This window comes from Heloderma suspectum, chromosome 1 (assembly GCF_057233095.1).
Source record: "Heloderma suspectum isolate Gila_16-S chromosome 1, 16-S_ref, whole genome shotgun sequence".
Lineage (NCBI taxonomy): Eukaryota > Metazoa > Chordata > Lepidosauria > Squamata > Helodermatidae > Heloderma > Heloderma suspectum.
In genome coordinates, this window is record NC_139458.1 from 265,070,408 (window position 1) to 265,091,509 (window position 21,102).

A 21,102-nucleotide genomic window follows, 5' to 3' on the forward strand; every position below is an offset into this window, starting at 1 on the left:
AGCAAGCTTCTCTTTGTTTGAATAAAAAACACACTCTGCACATGCTCAGGGAATGGACAAAATGAGGAATAAACATACCAGGGAATATGAAGAGCTATATTCTTCCATTATGCGTGTGTGTGTGGAATCTCCCTCAATCCAGCTGTTCCCTGGACCCCCCCCTTCACCCAAGGGTCTTCTGAGATAACTAACAGGAGGTTTGCTAATGAGCTGGATGTGGAAATACAAAGCTGAGCTGCGGGCAAGTGGGGTGCTGACATGTGTAGGAGTAAGTAAGGATGTCAGAGAATTTCGCCACGAATCTCAGGGAGGCCGAATGCCAGCGCATTCGGCCCCCCAAAATTGGTGGCGAAATGGTTTGCCACCACCCCACCACCCCCTGGGACAGGACTTACCTTGGACGAATCCTCCTGGCGACAGCGGCTCCGGCGGTGGTTCGGTGGCAGTTCGGCAGCAGCAGTAGATTTTTAAAAAATACCGTGATAGGCTACGTAAATGTTTACATAGTCTATCACAGCTGAGTAAAAACAAAACAAAAAAACTGCGCACACTCAAATGGCGGCGCCCATGGGCGCCGTCATTTGCGTTCCTTATTTTGGCACGTCTAGTCTACGTAAACATTTGCATAGACTACGGCGAAAATAAGGGGAACGCAAATAGCGTCGCGTTTACGCTATTTGTGTTCCCCTTATTTTCGCTGTAGTCTACGTAAATGTTTACGTAGACTAGACGTGCCAAAATAAGGAACGCAAATGGCGGCGCCCATGGGCGCCGCCATTTGTGTACGCACGGGGTTTTTTTTTACTCAGCCGTGATAGGCTACGTAAACATTTATGTAGCCTATCACGGCTGACTGCAGGGACACAAACGGCGGCGGTTACAGCCGCCGCCATTTGCGGGCCTGGCCAGCCAGGATTCAGGGGTGGAGGGACGGAGCGCCTCCCCCCCACCAGAATTTCGGGGGGAGGGATGGAGCACCTCCCCCCCACCACGAATCAAATTTCATTAAAGGTAAGTGACTTTCATACATCCCTAGGAGTAAGTCGCATTGAACTCAGTAAGACATGCACAGAGTTGGTACTCCTCTCCATTTTAGCCTCAACACGTCAACAACAACACTGGATGTGGAAATATAAAGCTTAGCAGGAAGAATAATACCTCATGCAGGGCTCCAGACCGGCATGGTCATGTTAAAAGGTTTTTTCTTTCTTTCAAACAGCATTGCTTTAAACAAAGAGTGCATCGCTGAGGCACACCTAGGGCAGCCTTCTTTTGGGAAGCCCCTAGAAGGAGGAAGTGTTTTGGCTGAAAGTAATTACTGCACGTCTCAGGGCAGGGGGAAAAATACGTAAATATCTATGAAAAATAGCCATTCTTACGGAAGTTATGCGTATGTCACGGAGATGGCTGGGCACCGGAATTACAGTTGTCGGTACGGATTTACCTTCGTAATTTTTGGAGCGGAAAAAAAAGAGGAGAATTCCGGGGGCTTGTTAAGGATGGAACAGAGCACTGGCTGCAAACTGCAGAAGTCAAGCAGCACTGAAGGTACACAATTTGTACATCCCTAGCCATAGTTGACCCTTCCTACTATTTCCAATGAGAGGGTAAATAACTAAGCTAATTCCAGGCAAGTGCAGTTTTTCCCCTTTGCTAGGGGAACATTGGGGTACTGGGGGAGGGGGGATTGGATCCACGACCTTCCCCAGTTAGGGATGGGGGAGGAATTCATTCAGTTCACATGTTAATTTGAATTTGCCTAATTTTGCAGTTTCGAACCAAGACATGAACTGCACTCAGTTATCCTTCAGAATTCACAGGTTTCCAGATTTTTTTACATCAGAAGTTCTCCAGTCAAAAAATGCAAACATATATTTATTTATATATATATATATATATATATATATATATATATATATATACACAGACACAGACACACACACACACACACACATTAGGGGAAAGTCCAGAACAGAAACTGTAGTGTTTTTCACTAAAAATAAAGAGAGGAAATATGGAGTCCCTTTCAAATTCAATAGGAACAGAGAGGTGCTCAGGAAAAGCAGCTTCTCCCATCTTGATATGCCCGTTTACTTATTCAAAACAGTGGAGAACTGCTTAAGGCAGGGATGGGGAATGTGTGGCCTTCCAGATGTCATCGGATTGCAACTCCCATCATCCCTCAACATTGGCTATTCTGGCTAGGGCTGATGGAAGTTGTGGTCCCCCAACATCTGCAGAGCCAAATTTCCCCAATGCTGGCTTTAAGTCATGTGTTGGTATGGTCCCCAGGTGAATGGGGAATTATTGTTTTTCCCAGCATTTGCTTTGAATCTTTTAAAAATAAATTATAGGTGAGGTGGGAAGTAATCTGTGAGCAACACATAAAGAAACAAGAGGCACATTTGCGCTCGGTACAGTCGGCAAAGAATGGCTCAGCCAGGTCTCTCTGTACTATTCAACATCTAATTTGTTTTTCAAAGCAGTAATGTTTATTTAACGCTAACATTTTACTATATGCGGTGCTAATGGAGGTTAAGTAAAGACACAAGGGCAACACAATTGCTCACTCGCTCTCAGCGCAAGGACAAAACTGCTATGTGAACAAAATGCAAACTGTCTTCTCAATCCTCACAGCACTATTTGACACCAGGACCTGAGGGCTGCGCTACAGCATTTGAAGGTTTTCAGCAGTGCCGGCTCATTTGCATTTGGAAAAGATTTAAATCCTTCTTGTCAATGTGCTATTAATTTTTAACCAAAGTCATGTTTTTTTCCTGGGGCCCATTAATATGCTCGGCAGTTCTAGGCAGCATCAAACTCTGGCCCTTGCTGCCCAAGATTTGCATATGGTGCATTCTCTCAGCACTTCTGTTCAAGATTTTTGATTCCAACTCTTCTCTCAATGGCATGGCAGGAGGGACATCTATAGACCCACACAGAGCTTCCTCTAACCTGCTTATAAGATTACTGGATACGCACTCTTTTGAGGGCTGCTGTCCTTGGCATGTTTAATAGAAAGAAAGAGAAATATAATAGACTTCCATGGACTCTGTAGCACAGTGTGTAGGGATGTACAAAAGTCACTTACCTTTCGCGGATTGTGTTAGGCGCTTCGTCCCTCCCCCCAGAATCTTCGATGGGGGGGAGGCAATCCGGTCCTCCCCCCGGAATCCTGCCCGTCTGGCTCTGCTCCGTAGCAGCTCCACGGAGCAGATGGCCAGGGCCGTCTGCAGCCAGAGTTCCGGCCGTGGACTGGCTGGTGCAGATGCAAATGGTAGCCGTCATTTGCGTCCAGCCAGGCAGCCATGATAGGCTATGTAAGACTTTACATAGCCTATCACAGCTGGGCAAAAAAACACACAAAAAAAAGGCGTACGCAAATGGTGGTGGCTATGGCGGCCACCATTTGCGTTCCCTATTTTTCCGCATTGTAGTCTACATAAATATTTACGTAGGCTTAGGGATGGCGGAGAATTTCTCCACGAATCTCTGGGAGGCCGAATGCCAACGCATTCGGCCCCCCGAAATTGGTGGTGAAATTCTCCGCCGGCCCCCCGCCCTCCCCAGGATGGGACTTACCTCGTGTGAATGTCCCTCTCGGCGGCGGGGCGGCAGCAGGTCGGCAGGAGCGGCGGCGGTGGCCGGTCTTCTGACTGGCTGCCACCGCCGCCATTGCAAAATAACAAAGGAAAGTAAAAAAAAAAAAAAACCACACCCGTGATAGGCTATGTAACGATTTACGTAGCCTATCATGGCTAGATTTCCAAAGTCAGCCATGATAGGCTACGTAAATCGTCACATAGCCTATCACGGGTGACTTTAAAAAAAAAAAAAGCACGTACGCAAATGGCGGCGCCCATGGGGCACCGCCATTTGCATTCCTTAGTTTGGCACGTCTAGTCTACGTAAAGTTTTACGTAGACTACGGCGAAAATAAGGGCAACGCAAATAGCGTTCCCTTATTTTCACCATAGTCTATGTAAATCTTTACGTAGACTAGACGTGCCAAACTAAGGAACGCAAATGGCGGCGCCCCATGGGCGCTGCCATTTGCGTACGCGCTTTTTTCCCCCAAAGTCACCCATGATAGGCTACGTGATGATTTACATAGCCTATCATGGCTGACTTTGGAAATCTAGCCATGATAGGCTACGTAAATCGTTACATAGCCTATCACGGGTGTTTTTTTTTTTTTACTTTACTTTTTTTTCACGGCCAGGTAGACGGGGCGCTCCTCCCCGGCCTGAATTTCGGCAGCGAGGGATGGGGCACCTCCCCCCCAGCCTGAATTTCGGCCGGGCGAGGCGGGGCGCCTCCCCCCCCTTGCCTGAACTTCGGGGGGAGAACCGAAGCGCCTCCCCCCACCGTGAAGCAAGCTGCGGGACCAGGTAAGTCCCTTTCGTCCATCCCTACGTAGGCTATTACGGCAAAAAAAGGAGAACGCAAATAGCGTAGTGGGCGCTATTTGCGTTCCTTTTTTTGCCATTTTACCCTACGTGAATATTTACGTAAGCTATTACAGTGGAAAAAAAAGGGACGCAAATAGTGCCCACTATGCTATTTACGTTCCCCTTTTTTTCGCCGTAATAGCCTACATAAATATTTACGTAGACTAAAACGGCAAAAAATAGGGAACGCAAATGGTAACCGCCATGGCCGCCCTTTGCATACGCCTTTTTTTTTTTGCTTGGCTTACCGTGATAGGCTACGTAAATACTTACGTAGCCTATCACAGCAAAGACCAGGATGGAAATGGCGGCTGCAGCAGCCAGTCGAAAGACCAGCCACCACAGCCGCCGCTGTCCGGAACATCCGCCCCAAGTAAGCCTCGTTGAGGGGGAATCCGCGGGGGGGCAGGCCGTTCCACCACAGATTTCGGGGGGCCAAATGCCAGTGCATTCGGCCTCACTGAAATCCACAGTGGAATTCACCACCATCCCTAATAGTGTGGAATGTGCCTTCACCAGTGGTGACGATGGCTGGAATATAATTTGTGCCTTGTAATCCCCCAATTACTTCAGTGTATCTCTGTGACCTTGAGGGCAAACAACATAGTGATGCTGTCGAATTCTGTAATTAATCAGCTCGTTGGTCAAAGCTCATCCTTTCATAATGCTCACCTTTGTAGCAAGTTCGGATTGCTGCCTTAGGCTGACCATACATACCGTTTTAAATGGGACAGTACCATTTTTTTCATATTTCCTGACCATCCCATTGTTTTAATATAAATGTCAATTTTGTCCCGTGTTTAATTTTTTGTAAAAAAAACTGAACGTGTTTATTATAAGGCTCTATGCTAATCAATGCATGCAGTAAAACTACTAGGGTGACAAAAGAGGAAGTTCCATTTACTTTATCCAGTCTCAGGCTTCTTGAGCTAGCGACAATCAGACGCCACCCCCTTGCTTGTCTGCAGTGGCGGGGAATTCAAAAGGCTGTCGCTAAGCCCCATTCAGCATGTGGGAGCCAGGAGGGGGAGTCTTACTGTTATTTCTACCATCATTCCGCCCATAGAGATTCTTTCTGCCCTACATTCAGTTTGATTTGGACTTTTCAGACTCATATTTCAGTTCAACGAGCTGTTAGCTATTTTTTTTTATTACAGCGGAACTCTCTGGTGGGACATTAGCATATACCAGCTTGTGATAGCAGTCGGGGTGTTCATTCCTCTTTTTTCTCTTTTTGGTGTATGTTTATGATTTTTTGCAGTCTGGCCACTGCAGTTCTGTATTAGAGTGTTCAGCGTGGTATGCCATACAGATTTGTTTACTGCTCATGTGATATTTTATAAGTATTTTATATATGTTTATTTATGAGCATTTTTTCTGTATATGCAATAAATGAATGTTACTCATTTGCGCCCCTTTCCATGTTCTTTTGCAGTGAGTTTAGGTTGTTTTTCATGAATACAGAATATTACATAACCCTGTCGCATTTTTGTCATCCCAATATCCTGTTTTTGTCTCAAGGAAATATGGTCAGCCTATGCCTTACAAACTTGTTTTTCATTTTGGAATAGATTGTGAGCTTCAGGGTATATGCAGTAGGGATGTACGAAAGTTCCGCCACGGATCTCGGGGAGGCCGAATGCCAGCATATTCGGCCCCCCAAAATCGGTAGCAGAACGGCCCGCCACACACACCCCGCCACCCCCCCAGGATGGGATTTACCTGGGGCGGAACTTCCTGGCGGTGGCGGCTCTGGCGGTGGCTCCGGCGGTGGTTCGGCAGTGGCGGCTGTGGCAGCCGGTCTTCCGACCAGCTGCCGCCGCCGCCATTTCCAGGTTTAAAAAACAAAAAAACAAAAAAAACGTGATAGGCTACGTAAAGATTTATGTAGCCTATCACCTCTAGACTTTAAAAAAACACTGTGATAGGCTTAGGGATGCACAAAAGTCACTTACCTGGTCTCGCAGCTTGCTTCACGGTGGGGGGGAGGCGCTTCGCTGCTCCCCCCGAAGTTCAGGCCGGGGGGGAGGCTTCCCTCCTCGCCGGGCCAAAATTCAGGCTGGGGGAGAGGCTTCCCGCCTCGCCCGGCCGAAATTCAGGCCGGGGAGAAGCGCCCCGTCTCCCCGGCCGTGAACTTCAAAAGAAAAAAAAAACGCCCCTGTGATAGGCTACGTAACGATTAACGTAGCCTATCACGGCTAGATCTGTAAAGTCAGCCGTAATAGGCTACGTTAATCGTCACGTAGCCTATCACGGGTGACTTTGAAAAAAAAAAAAAGTGCGTACGCAAATGGCGGCCCCCATAGGGAGCCGCCATTTGCGTTCCTTATTTGGTCCCTGTAGTCTATGTAAAGATTTACATAGACTATGGCAAAAATAAGGGCAAACGCCTATCACGGGGGCGTTTGTTTTTTTTTTTTTTAACTTTCGAGTTCATGGCCGGGTGAGGCGGGAAGCCTCCTCCCTGGCCTGAATTTCGGCCGGGGCGAGGTGGGAAGCCTCCCCCCCTGGCCTGAACTTCGTGGGGGGAGCAGCGAAGCGCCTCCCCCCCACCGCAAACAAGCTTCGACGACAGGTAAGTGACTTTCGTCCACCCCTATCTGCATCTAAACTGCGGCATTTTTGTGCATGTGCTGGGTTGGTTGACTTAACCCTTTTCTTTCACAAGGAAATGTTCAATATTTTAGGGCAGGGGTGAACAACTTTGTGAGGTCTAGGGCCCATTTTTGGCCCCATCTAGACACCCCCAAGGGCTGCACTCACCCCCCACAGGTGCCAAAAATGGGGAGAAATAAAGAATAAAAACAAATAAAAACAAAATGGCATCTGGAGCTGCTACAAAGTACCAAAAGGATAAATATTAGCTTGTTTGCAACCTATACTTTACCCTTTGGAGACTCCATAGCAACTACAGAGCCCCCAAAGGCTCAAAATTAGCTTGCAAACAAGCTAATTCGACCCTTTTAGCACTCCATAGCAGCTCCAGATGCCATTTTAGGGGGGGGGAAATCCCCCCCCAGACCTCACGTTACCCACCCCTGCTTTAGGGAAAGGTCGGTATTTGAACACTTTCCACAAACCAATCATATTTGAAAAGCCATGTAGGTTGTATCTCTGATCCATTTCTCTCTCTTCTATATACCGATCGGCAACATCAAGTAAACATTACATAGAAAGGCCATGTGGAAACAATCAGGAAGGGGTACATAACATGGTGATGCATGATGTCATGACAAATTACGTGATTCTAAACTATAGCTTCCAAGATGCTATTTGATGTTGCCCATGTGCAAAAACTCATATACACAGAATGAAATCTCAATTCAAGGACAACTCTCCAAGATTGCATGGATGAATTTATTACTTTCTAAGGAAATAACAAATTCACTTGGGGTAAATTTGCCTATCACTAAAACAATATCAGCCACTGAAATTCAGCAACTCTGAGACCACTGCCCTATCAGAAGAATTAAGCTATTTGACTAGGGATATCAGAGAATTTTGCCACGAATCTCGGGGAGGCCGAATGCCAGCGTATTCGGCCCCCTGAAATCGGTGGCAAAATGGTCCCCTGCCCCCCGCCCCCCCGGGACGGGACTTACCTTCAGCAAATCTTCCTGGCGGCGGTGGCTCCGGCAGCGGATCCAGCAGCAGTGCGGCAGCGGCGGCAGCAGCTGGTCTTCTGACCGGCTGCCACCACTGCCATTTCCAAGTTTAAAAAAAAAAAAAAACATGATAGGCTACGTAAAGATTTACGTAGCCTATCACTAGGGATGTCAGAGAATTTCGCCACGAATCTTGGGCAGGCCAAATGCCAGTGCATTTGGCCCTCCGAAATCGGTGGCGAAACGGTCTGCCACCCCCCGCCCCCCGGGACGGGACTTACCTTGTGCAAATGTCCCTGGCGGCGGCGGCTCCGGCGGCAGAGGGGCGGCGGTGCAGTGACAGCGGTGGCCGGTCTTCCGACTGGCTGCCGCCACTGCCATTTCCAGTAAAAAAAAAAAAAAAAACATGATAGGCTACGTAAACATTTACATAGCCTATCAATGCTAGATTTTTAAAAAATACCGTGACAGGCTACGTAAATGTTTACGTAGCCTATCACGGCTGAGTAAAAAAAACCCGTGCGTACGCAAATGGCGGCATCCATGGGCGCCGCCATTTGCGTTCCTTATTTTGGCACGTGTAGTCTACGTAAACATTTATGTAGATTACGCCGAAAATAAGGGGAACGCAAATAGCGTAGACGCTACGCTATTTGCATTCCCCTTATTTTCGCCGTCTTAGTCTACGTAAATGTTTACATAGACTAAGACGTGCCAAAATAAGGAACACAAATGGCGGCGCCCATGGACGCCGCCATTTGCGTACACACGGGTTTTGGGGTTTTTTTTTACTCAGCTGTGATAGGCTACGTAAACATTTACGTAGCCTATCATGGCTGACTGCAGGGACGCAAACGTCGGCAGCTACGGCCGCCACCATTTACGGACCCAGCCGGCCAGGATTCAGGGGGGGAGGGATGGAGTGCCTCCCCCCCAGCCAGAATTTTGGAGGGAGGGATGGAGCGCCTCCCCCCCACCTCGAATCAATTTTGTTAAAAGGTAAATGACTTTCGTACATCCCTAGATCCGCCCCAGGTAAGTCCGGTCCCGGAGGGGCGGGGGGGCAGGGGGCCATTCCACCACTGATTTCGTGGGGCCGAATGTGCTGGCATTCGGCCTCCCCGAGATCCGTGGCAGAACTTTCGTACATCCCTAGTTATGCCTCACTATGCGATTCCAGACTATGGCTCCCATATACTTTGATATTTGCATGCATAAAAACTCAGATACGTGGAATGAGAGCTCATTTTAAAGGAGAACCCTTATCCAAGCTCACTTGGATGAATTCATTACCTTCCAAATGAATAATGAACTCACTTGGGATAAGTTCATCCATCACTAGTAACTTCCCCATTTCTTTTTGGTTCAATGGTGAACAGAGTTCAAAATACATCCTTATACTTCCAGACTTCAGATCTAAACAGGGATATTCGTCACCAGGAAATCTGGCCCCTTGGGGGCTCGCCAGATTCCACAGCACCCCCAATTTGGCTTGTATTTGTGAGCCAAGCTGCAGGTTTTTCCCAAAATCCAGGAACATTTTCTGTGTTTTTTTAATGTACATAAATTAGGGATGGCGGAGAATTTCTCCCCGAATCTTCGGGGGGCCGAGCGCCAATGAATTTGGCCCTCCAAAATCGGTGGTGAAATTCTCTGCCACCCCCGCCACCCCCCCGGGATGGGACTTACATTTGGCGAATGTCCCTCCCGGCGGCGGGTCCCGGCGGCGGTTTATCGGCCTTTCGTCGGGGGCGGGGGCGGCAGCCGGTCTTCCATTACAAGGAAGACTTCTATTACCATTACAAAGTGTAAAAAAACACAAAAAACCTGTGATAGGCTACATAACGATTAACGTAGCCTATCACAGCTAGATTTCCAAAGTCAGCCGTGATAGGATATGTTAATCGTTACGTAGCCTATCATGGGGTTTTGTTTTGTTTTGTTTTTACACTTTGTTTTGCGGCCGGGGAGACGGGGCGCTTCTCTCCAGCCTGAATTTCAGCCGGGCGAGGCGGAATGCCTCCCCCCACTCGCCTGAACTTTGGGGGGAGAAGCGAAGCGCCTCCCCACCACCGCGAAGCACCCCTGCAAAAAGGTAAGTGACTTTCGTACATCCCTAACATAAATAGAAATGTATACAAATGGCTAGATTTGAATGGCTTGGCTAGATTTATTATTTATTTATTTATTTATTAAATTTATTAATCGCCCATCTGGCTGGTCATCCAGCCACTCTGGGCGATGTACAACATATAATAAAACAGTTAAAAACAATAAAATTCTACAATAAAAATGTTTTCTAAAATACCCTAACCCACCCCAAATGCCTGCCTGAACAACCACGTTTTTAATGCATGGCGGAAGCGCATTAAAGAGGGGGCATGGCGGAGTTCCTTAGGGAGCGAGTTCCACAGTGGGGGCCACCACAGAAAAGGCCCTCTCCCTTGTCCCCACCAGTCTAGCTGTCCTGGCTGATGGCACAGAGAGAAGGCCATCCAAGGCTGATCTTGTTGAGCGGCCTGTCTGGTGTTGCTGGAGGTGCTCCTTAAGATAGGCTGGGCTGGAACCATATAAGGTTTTAAAGGTCAAAACCAACACCTTGAATTTGGCCCGGAAAACAACTGGTAACCAGTGCAACTCCTTCAGCACTGGAGTGATGTGAGCTTGCCGGTGGCTGCCTTTAATCAGGCGAGCCGCCGCGTTCTGTACCAGCTGCACCTTCCGAACCATCTTCAAGGGTAACCCCAGGTAAAGCGCATTAAAGTAGTCTAAACGAGAGGAGACCAGGGCATGTACTACCGATGGGAGCAGATGGTCGGGAAGGAAGGGGCGCAGCCGCCGTATCAGATGGAGTTGATACAGCGCTGTCCAGCTCACAGCTGACACCTGAGCCTCCATGGACAGCTGGGAGTCCAAAATGACCCCCAGGCTGCGGACCTGGTCTTTCAAGGGTAGCCATACCCCATTCAACACCAGGTCAACATCCCCCAGCCTCCTCTTGTCTCCCACCAAAAGTACTTCCATCTTGTCAGGGTTCAGCTTCAGCTTATTCCTCCCCATCCAGCCACTCACTGTCTCCAGACATTTGGACAGGGATTCTACGGCCAACCTTGGTGGAATTTGAACGAGAGGTAGAGATGCGTGTCATCCACATACTGATGATACCGCACCCCAAACCTCCTGATGATAGCCCCCAGCGGCTTCACATAGATGTTAAATAGCATTGGGGAGAGGATGGAACCCTGTGGCACCCCACAAGTGAGTGGCCACGGGTCTGAAACCTCTTCTCCCAGTGCTACCCTCTGGTACCTGCCGGAGAGGAAGGACCGGAACCACCATAATACGATGTCTCCAATGCCCAACCCCTCCAGGCCGTCCAGGAGGATACCGTGGTCAACGGTATCAAAAGCCGCTGATAGGTTGAGGAGAACAAGGAAGGAGCATTCACCCCTGTCCAGACCCCTCCTCATATCATCCACCAAGGTGACCAAGGTCATTTCTGTCCCATGTCCAAGCTTGAAGCCCAACTGAAATGGGTCTAGATAATCGGTTTCTTCCAAGTGTGTCTTCCAACTGCATCGCCACCACCCACTCAATCACCTTGCCCAAAAATGGCAGATTTGATTTACGTAGACTACGTAGACTACGGCTATTTGCGTTGCCCTTATTTTCGCCGTAGTCTACGTAAAGATTTACGTAGACTACAGTGACCAAATAAGGAACGCGAGTGGCGGCTCCCTATGGGGGCTGCCATTAGCGTACGCGCTTTTTTTTTTTTAAGTCACCCGTGATAGGCTACGTGACGATTGGCGTAGCTTATCATGGCTGACTTTGCAGATCTAGCCATGATAGGCTACGTTAATCGTCACATACCTATCAGGGGGTGTTTTGTTTTGTTTTTTAACTTTCGTGTTCGCGGCCGGGGCGAGGCGGGAAGCCTCCTCCCCGGCCTGAATTTCGGCCGGGGCGAGGCGGGAAGCCTCCCCCCCTGGCCTGAACTTCACGGGGGGAGCAGCGAAGCGCCTCCCCCCCACCGCAAACATCCTTCGAGGACAGGTAAGGGACTTTCGTCCACCCCTAATTTTATCTGCAAAGTGACTTGCCAAGGCCTCACAGGAGGCCTTAGCATGCTCCAGTGGTTCCGCAGCCACAGGACCGACCAGGCTCCGGACCACTTGGAACAGCCTCCTGGGACAGCACTCTGCAGACACGATAGAGGCAGCATAATATTCCTTTTTTGCTGCCTTCACCACCACGTGATAGGCTGAAGATACAGCTCTAGCCCGTGTCTGATCATCTTTGGAGCGAGACTTCCGCCACTGGCACTCTAGCCGTCTCACCTCCTGTTTCAGAGCTCGTAACTGCGGATTGAACCATGGTGCAGTCCGAGCCCTATTCAGGGGGAGAGGGCATTTCAGAGCCACCCGATCTAATGCCCCAGTGATTGCAGCATTCCAGCCACCCACCAAGGTCTCGACCGAGTGGCCGTTGGCGTGCTCCAGAGAATCCCCAAGCACATTCAGGAATCCATTTGGATCCATAAGAAGTCTGGGGCAGACCATTTTAATGGGTCCTCCACCCCTGTGAAGGGGTTGTGGAACCGAAAACTCCAACGTCATCAGATAGTGATCTGACCATGACAAGGGGGTGGTGCATATACCCCCGACTTCCAGTGGGGTGGACGGTACACAAGCAGAATCCCCAAACTGCCCTTTGGGCCCAACCTCCAGTACATGCACTCAGCAACCTTGGTCTCCCGGAGAGGGGGTCTGGTGAAGACCAAGGACTCTCGGTAGATAACAGCCACTCCCCCTCCCCAATCCCCAGCCCTCGGCTGCTCTACATATGAAAATCCAGCTGGACACATGGCTGCAAGAGTTGGAGCAGCAGCCTCGGCCAGCCAGGTCTCTGTAACACATGCCAGGTCTGCACCCTCATCCAGGATCATGTCATAGATGAGGTAGGTTTTCTGGGTAACAGACCTGGCATTGCAGAGCAGCAAACCAAGGCCAGAAGATGGGGTCACGCCTCCCCCAGCCATCCTTTGGCTCTGGACAGGCCCGGAGCAGGGGACAGATACTACACATCTCTCCCTTGTTCCCCTTACCTGGCATGGCCTGCCCCTAGTGCTCCGCCAGCGCCTGCCGCCCAGCCTCGGTATGTTCTGGCCCCCAACACTCCCCCCACTGCCTCCATCAGATGGACACATGCCCCCTCGCTCCCGCCTATCAAGCAGGCTACCCACTGCTAAAAACACAACAGAATCCCCCAGAAATTAAAACAACAACAACAATAACAACTAAAAATCCCCTTAAAAATAATGCCAGGCAGAAGTCCGCAGGGAAGGCCTGGTGGTGGTGACAGCGGGGGCAGCAGCAGCAGGCCCAGCAGCAGCAGGCTCGCCTCTTCCCCGGTGGTGGTGGCTTCTCCTGCAGGCCCTGGCAGATGAGAGTACTGATGTTGGGTGCTTCCAGACAGAGGGCTCCTAGTACTACCAATTAGAAGGCAGCTATTTTTCTCTTTACCAGATTTTCTGTGGTAAAGAAAAGTGAGAAAACATGGGAAGGTTACAAGTGGAAGACAATGACATCTGGACCCCTCCAACCCTGAAAATTCTGTGAATGAGGCAGGAAAATGGCAGGATAAAAGGCTAGGGATGGCGGAGAATTTCTCCACGAATCTTCAGGAGGCTGAGCGCCGACGCATTCAGCCCCCCGAAAGTGTTGGGGAAATTCTCTGCCGGCCCACCCCCCCCCCCCCGGGATGAGACTTACCTTTGGCGAATGTCCCTCTCGGCGGCGGGTCCCGGCGGCGTTTCGGCGGCGTTTCGGCGGGGGCAGGGGCGGCGGCCGGTCTCCCGACTGGCTGCCGCTGCCACCATTACAAAACAAAGTAAAAAAAGCAACAACAACACGTGATAGGCTACGTAATGATTTACGTAGCCTATCACGGCTAGATTTCCAAAGTCAGCCGTGATAGACTACGTAAATCGTCACGTAGCCTATCACGGGTGACTTTGGGGGGGAAAAAAAAAGCGCGTACGCAAATGGCGGCACCCATGGGCGCCGCCATTTGCGTTCCTTATTTGGACAGGGGTAGTCTACGTAAAGATTTACGTAGACTACAGCGATAATAAGGGAACGCTATTTGCGTTGCCCTTATTTTCGCCGTAGTCTATGTAAATCTTTATGTAGTCTAGACGTGCCAAAATAAGGAACGCAAATGGCGGCGCCCATGGGCCACTGCCATTTGCGTAAGAGCTTTTTTTTTTTCAAAGTCACCCGTGATAGGCTACGTGACGCTTTACATAGCCTATCACGGCTGACTTTGGAAATCTAGCCATGATAGGCGACATAAATCATTATGTAGCCTATCACGGGGTTTTGTTTTGTTTTTTCACTTTTTCTTTCACAGCCGGGGAGACGGGGCGCTTCTCCCCGGCCTGAATTTCGGCCAGGCGAGGCAGGGCGCCTCCCCCCCGGCCTGAATTTCGGCTGGGCGAGGCGAGGTGCCTCCCCCCCCTCGCCTGAACTTCGGGGGGAGAAGCGAAGCTCCTCCCCCCCACCGTGAAGCAAGCTGCGGGACAAGGTAAGTCCCTTTCGTCCATCCCTATAAAAGGCTCATCTGGAAGCATCCTGTGAAAGTGACTAAAAGGGTGGCCCCTTCCACATATTTTGCTTACTCCACAATGGTTATCAGCAGTGAGGCTGGTTGCATTGCCTCCCACATTGCTGCAGGTGAAATATGAATCATCCTTAAGAATCAATTGAAGCATAAGTCCATGTTCAGTATGCGGTTATCAGAACTTTAGTTATTTATGTATTTATTTATTACATTTCTATACGGTGCCCAATAGCCAAAGCTATTGAGGTCTGCCCTATGAATTTACAAAAAAATAACATCTGTATTTGTGATAGCATTGGATGCCTGACCCTCTTCCAGTGACACTCAGTGACATCTGTCAGTTAAGTGTCCTACTTTTTCTCTGTGACAGTCAAGTATTGCAGTCCACATACAGTAACACAGGCACTGTTGTACCTGCCCACCCCATGTGGAGCCTAAAAAAGAAGAAGCCTCCATTGGTGCTAATGAGGCTTTCACCCACTTTTTCAACCCCTAGACCAAGATGGGGGGGGATTTTGGTTCAAACCTCCCCTATGCACATGCAGTAGCCCCAGTTTACATCAGGGTCCTGCACACTTACTTATGAGTAAAAACAAAATGAGGGCAGCTGCACACTACCATATTTAATGCATTGTACCATATGTTAGCAGGGTCGAGAGTCGAGACATGTCCCCTCAGAAAACAGCACACCAGAGTGACCTGAGGCCTATTCAATGCTGTTCCAGGTGGTGCCGCTGCTGGTGGTGAAGAAACGTTGGCCTAAGGGCCATACAATTCAAATGAAATCACCAAGTAAGCATTAAGAGATAGTGTTAATATTTGAATATGGCTAAGCGTATATGAATTCAATTTATCAAGGTCAGAGCCCAGGTTGAGGGTTATCATGGTTTGTGTGAGAAACAAACGTGTTTTAATCTGTATATAAAGTGTAATTATAGCTTTGGGATATTGGATATGTATTAAAAATCCATCTTCTAGAGAATAGTTATGGTAGACAGAGTGCTTCAGAGAGCAGTGCACTAGGGTGAGCTGAGGCCTATCCAATAAACCTCACATTTTGCTGTTTCAAACCTGCAGGAGTGAAGATGAGGAAGCAGCTGGAGCCCAGCAATCCAGAACTCCACTCACCCATTTTGGACTCTTTCGTGAACCAGAACTGTAAAATATTACCACCCTGGTAGATAACTACAGGCCAACAGAAGCTGAGCACTGTTATGAGTTACAGCTGACTGTGCCGGGAGCCCTCCAATATAATTATCAGAAAAGCCCTATTATTGTTGAATGGTCAATGTCGGTTGTTTGTTCTGTTAACATTCAAGTGAATAATAGGAAAAAGAAATCACAAGGCATGTACATGTTTATCTGTCTAAGACTGAACCCATTCCCAGCTGCTGGGAGAGGAGTTCTTGGGTAAACCCCACCATTGAAAAGAGAATATGTTACATAAGGAATGAAGGAAAGAAACACCAGATTTAGATACACCTAACTAACTAGCAGCAACATTTTTATCCATTCTTCAACCATCATAAAAGTGAATTCCAAGAAGGACTGGAAGTATGCAGTGCCAGCTCCAGGTTTTGAGGGCCCTTGGGCTTCTCACCCTCAATGGGCCCCCTCCCTCAGTGAATCCACCTTCTCACTGCCATTGTCATTGGCTGCTCTTGCTCATCCTCCTCCTCTTTCCCATCATTGCTACCACTTGCTTGCTTGATAGGCAGAGAGCCAGGGAGCGAGTGGGCAGTGGTGTCTACAGCTCCTCTCCTCTTTCTCACCATCTCCATTGTCTAGGCCAGAGTGAGAGGCAGGTGAACAAGCAGGTTGCAATGATTAAGAGCAGGAGCATGTTCAGGGGGCTCTTGTTGTCAGTAGGCCCCTTCTGGGACGTGGGCCCTCAGTAGATGCCCAACTATGCCTACCTTTGAGGCTGGCCGGCCGGCCGGCCTTGGAAGTATGTTACTAAATTTAAGATGATTGTGAACTTTACCAAAATTCTGTTTTCCTCTGTCACTCACATAACCAGAAAAAGTTCCCAACCATTCCTACCATTGTTATAATGCATACTCATGTACTGCCCTTTTGAATAACACATTTTCATCAGCCTTAATAGAACAACCGCAACAACAAAAATGGAACTGTGGTTTTACAAGGTCGAAGCACCCTTTTAAGTATCCAGAATGAAGTAATTATCATTCATTACACTGCAAAGCTTAATGTCAGTTCTAAGGACCAAATAAACTGTGTAATTACTGGAAATATATAAGGAATTGGGGGGGGGGAATTCAAGGCCAGCTGGTGCTCTTCGTGGAGGGTAGGAGCTCATAAACTCATCGAGAGTATTCAAAAATTTAATCTTGTAGACAGCAAAATTGGTCATATTGTCTTTCATTCCCCTGACAGTATGCATTGATGGGATGAGTAATCTGTCTTTATAGAGATCATTAGGTTCTAGACGGCTAGTAAAAATATAGTAGGATCTGACTTGTCCTACATAAAATATCCTGAAACTCAAACTCACTTTCAATTGGTTTCAAATCTCTCCAATGCAGCCTGGGAAATCCACTGATAAAAAAGAAATATGGACCAGAAAATCTTGCACAAATGACAATTTTAGCATACATTTTATCATAGAGTAAAAATAATCTTTATCATTTGGCAGGGTGATACAAAGAAATGAGCTTCTTCAGAATGAGTGGTCTCATAATGAGATAGTTTGATTCTCTGTATGGGCTTAATATGAGCCAGAATTTCAACCCTGGGCCTTAACATGAGATGAACTTAAACGTTCCTCAAAAAGATGCCTTTCAGTAAGACATCTATGCTTGAACTGACCATGTTTTTTCAGCATCTCAAATATAATTCCTGACTCTTACTGACAGCTCAAACTATTAGATCAACGTCCAGCCATTTTACTGTCTTTGTAGTCTGTAATAATTAGGGATGGGGAGAAATTTGTTCAATTCACTTATTAATGCGAACTCACCTAATTTCGCACTTTCAAACCAACACATAAACCAAAACTCAGTTATCCTTTGAAGTTTGTACTTCTCTGAATTTTGTGATGGAGTTCTTCAATAAAAAAAAAAATGTGTTCAAAACTGCATGTATTAAGGGAACGTGCACAGAAAAATGCATGTTATTTGATCCATGAAAATAACTTCTAAAAATTAGGGATGGCGGAGAATTCCACCACGGACCCCAATGAGGCCAGATTATCTGGCCTCTGTAGTCCGTGACAGAATGGGGCACTCATCTCTGCCTCCCTCCAGAATCCTGTCCCAAAGTTCAGGACAAACTGAATGGAAGATTGGAAAAATGAGAAACTGAGAGAAACTGCAGTTGACAGATACATCTATCCCACAGAGCCAGAAGGCACCAAATGCCCTCTAGCCTACCCCTCTCTGTGATATTTTAAGTTGTTTGTTGTGCCATGTACCAACTATCACATTGTTCTAGAAGTTTTTTTGATGGGTGAAATAATATGTTCTCAAATAAGCTGAAAGGGCTATTCAGTTGGTCTTGGACAATTGATCAACTTACACACACACACACACACACACACACATCTGACAGCCTAGGGTCTGGGCCGATCAAGCAATTTCTCAAGAAGTCAATGCATCATGACATTTCCTCAAGCAATTGTTACATTTATAGAGAGGTGGTATCTAACTGGGGTTGTGATCCTGTACAAAGTGTGTTCCATTGAAATTAGAGTTGCTATCAACATTTTGCCAAAATCAAAAATTGAAGGGAATTTGGGGATTATTTATTAGGCAAAACTCCTGAGGAGTTTTGGGGAAAACTGAAAGAGTTGCTATGAGACTAAGGATGAGCAGAGAGAAAGAAATAGAATGCACCTGGGAGGGGAGAAAGAGCAGAGGGAGAGACCAACTGACAGAATAGTGGGGGGAAGAGAAATATCAGAGAGAAAGACTCTCTCCATCTTTGAGACTGAAACTTGGGGGAAGCACCCAGGAGTGTGTGTACGGTCCCCAGAGGGCATCTTGCCCAGGGCCCCCTCAATCCTAGCAGAACCACTGTCTTTGATAGCTACTTATGTGTTTTAGGAAAATATGGCATTTATTCATCTTTATACAGTTTCTACAATTCAGGATTATAACCATTTGGTTGTAGGGTTTTATTGTTTTCCAGAGTTTTAATTACATTTTCTATTTCTATATTCATTATAAGATTGGCTAACATGTTCACCATGGATTTATCTAAATGATAAAGATCCAGTTTATTGGAGAAATTTTGAATGTTTTCCTTAGAAGGATTAATGCCTGCCAAATAAAGAGAGTAACAAAATTCTCCATATCGTTTACAAGTGTTTTTATGCTGTATGAATCTATCCTCTGGTATCAGTAAGTGAAAAAAACCCAAACCCACCAGTATTCCAGGGACTTTTCTGTTTCAAGGAAAAAGCTAGAAGCTTACATTGATGGCACTGAATTTTTATTTTACTTGGTCCAGCATACAAATCTGCCCAGCTCAGCTCCTAACAGTCTGCCAGATTCCCACCTGGGCTGGGCCACATGGTCCTGACAGTTCTTCTGGCTCAGATTTCTTTTTTGAGCAAAAGCCTCCCTCCTTCTCTCCCTGGTGCCTTGCACATGCCCATTTTCTCTGGAGTGGAGAAGTTCATGTTCCTTAGCAACTTGTAATGCTTGCCCACAATTCAAAGGTGAGAATTTCGACCCCATAGATCTGTTCTGGCTCAAGGTTTAATCCAGGCCATAGAAGAACTACAATCCTTCCCTTTTAGGAATGGGTGAGAATATCATTTCAGACTGTTTGTGTTAAGAACTTACCAAACTTTGCAAATATATTTGTGAACAGGACAGAAAGAACTGGGGATTTTTTTAAAAAAAAAAATGAATTTGGGAGAAACCAAACAAGACAGATTCATCCATCAAGGCCCAGGGCTGTGAGTGTATATCTCTTAAAAGCCAGGGTTTGAACCCCTAGGTATTCAACCATGTTTGTGATACTGAGCTAAGGTTGCCACCTCTTTTTTTCTGACATGCTCCTTATCTTCAGCACAGGGGTGGGCAACTTTGGAAGGTTCAGGGGCCATTTTTCCCCTGCCCTGATCCCCCCACTCACAGAGCCAAAAAAATATTTAAATTTAAAATATTTAAAATGGTGTCCGGAGTGGCTACAGGGCCAAAGATAAGCACTAAAAGGGTAAAAAAAGGGTCAAAATGACTACATTGGGGGGGCAGTGGGGGCTGCAGTGGGGCAAAGTGGGGCCACATGAGATCCAGGGGCCACATGTTGCCCACCCGTGTTTCAACAACTATATGGCAGACAGGCAAAACATGTTTCTCTCCTTGTACCTATTGAATTTGGCAGTTGCAGATGAATGAGGATTTCATTTTGTTTCATTTCTGATCAGAATTTATCAGAACTTTGCAGATTTCTTCATATTTGAGACCAAAAGAACTTAAGATTTAAAAATGTCAAATGCAAGAGAAAGCAAAACTGACAGATTCATCCACGCCTATTCCCCCACACCATGTCTTCTCTCCCTCCAGTTAACTGCCACTGGAGCAAGAGCAGGAGTAGGTGGCTCATGGGTGGGAAGAATGTAGAGAGCAGAGCGCTCATCGTGGGTGGGTCAGTGGTGAAACAGAGGGGTCTGGGAGGCTCACAGGAATAGGGATGATGGAGAATTCCACCATGGATCTCAGTGAGGCTGAATGCCAGTGCATTCGGCTCCCCGAAATCCGTTGCGGAACGAAGCCCCCCCGCCCCACCACCCCACGAAAGGCACGCGAAACAGAGCAGCTACCTGGTGCCGTTCGCACTGCTTTGTGAATGGTGGCTGCATCTGCAGCCGCCATTCGCTTTACGATTTTTCCCGTGATAGGCTACGTAAATACTTACATAGCCTATCACGGCTAATGCAGGGATGCCATTTGCATCCCTGCAGAGGCCGTGATAGGCTACGTAAATATTTACGTAGCCTATCATGGCAAAAAAAGGGAATGCAAATGGCGGCAGCTACGGTGGCCGCCATTTGCGTCCCTGCGCAGCCCAGCAGCTGCCGGATGTCACTGGGTGGCCCCGGCCGGCGGCTCCGCAGAGTCGCCGCAAAGCGTAGCTGGCTGGCGAGGATTTTGGGGGGAGGGACGGAGCACCTCCCCCCCACCACTGATGTCATGAAATGAAACAGGTAAGTCATTTCGTACATCCCTACACAGGAGTTTGAGAATAGGGGTATCATAGAATCATAGAATAGTAGGGTTGGAAGGGGCCTACAAGACCATCGAGTCCAGCCCCCTGCTTAATGCAGGAATCCAAGTTACAGCATCCCCAACAGATGGCTGTCCAGCCTCTGTCATGTCATGAGTGCCCAACTTAGTCTGGGAGGCTGGCAAAAGCCCCTGCACCCGGCCCCCGCTTGCTGAACTCCAGGGAAC

At 47.7% G+C, this 21,102-nt stretch overlaps 1 long non-coding RNA gene across 1 annotated transcript; it reads left to right on the plus strand.

Moving 5' to 3' along the window:
* Nucleotides 1-859: 859 nt before the first annotated feature.
* Nucleotides 860-18,991, plus strand: LOC146359064 (uncharacterized). Its single transcript, XR_014787177.1, has 3 exons — nt 860-1,011; nt 15,328-15,472; nt 15,758-18,991. It is a non-coding gene; the product is annotated as an uncharacterized LOC146359064 (long non-coding RNA).
* Nucleotides 18,992-21,102: the final 2,111 nt, after the last annotated feature.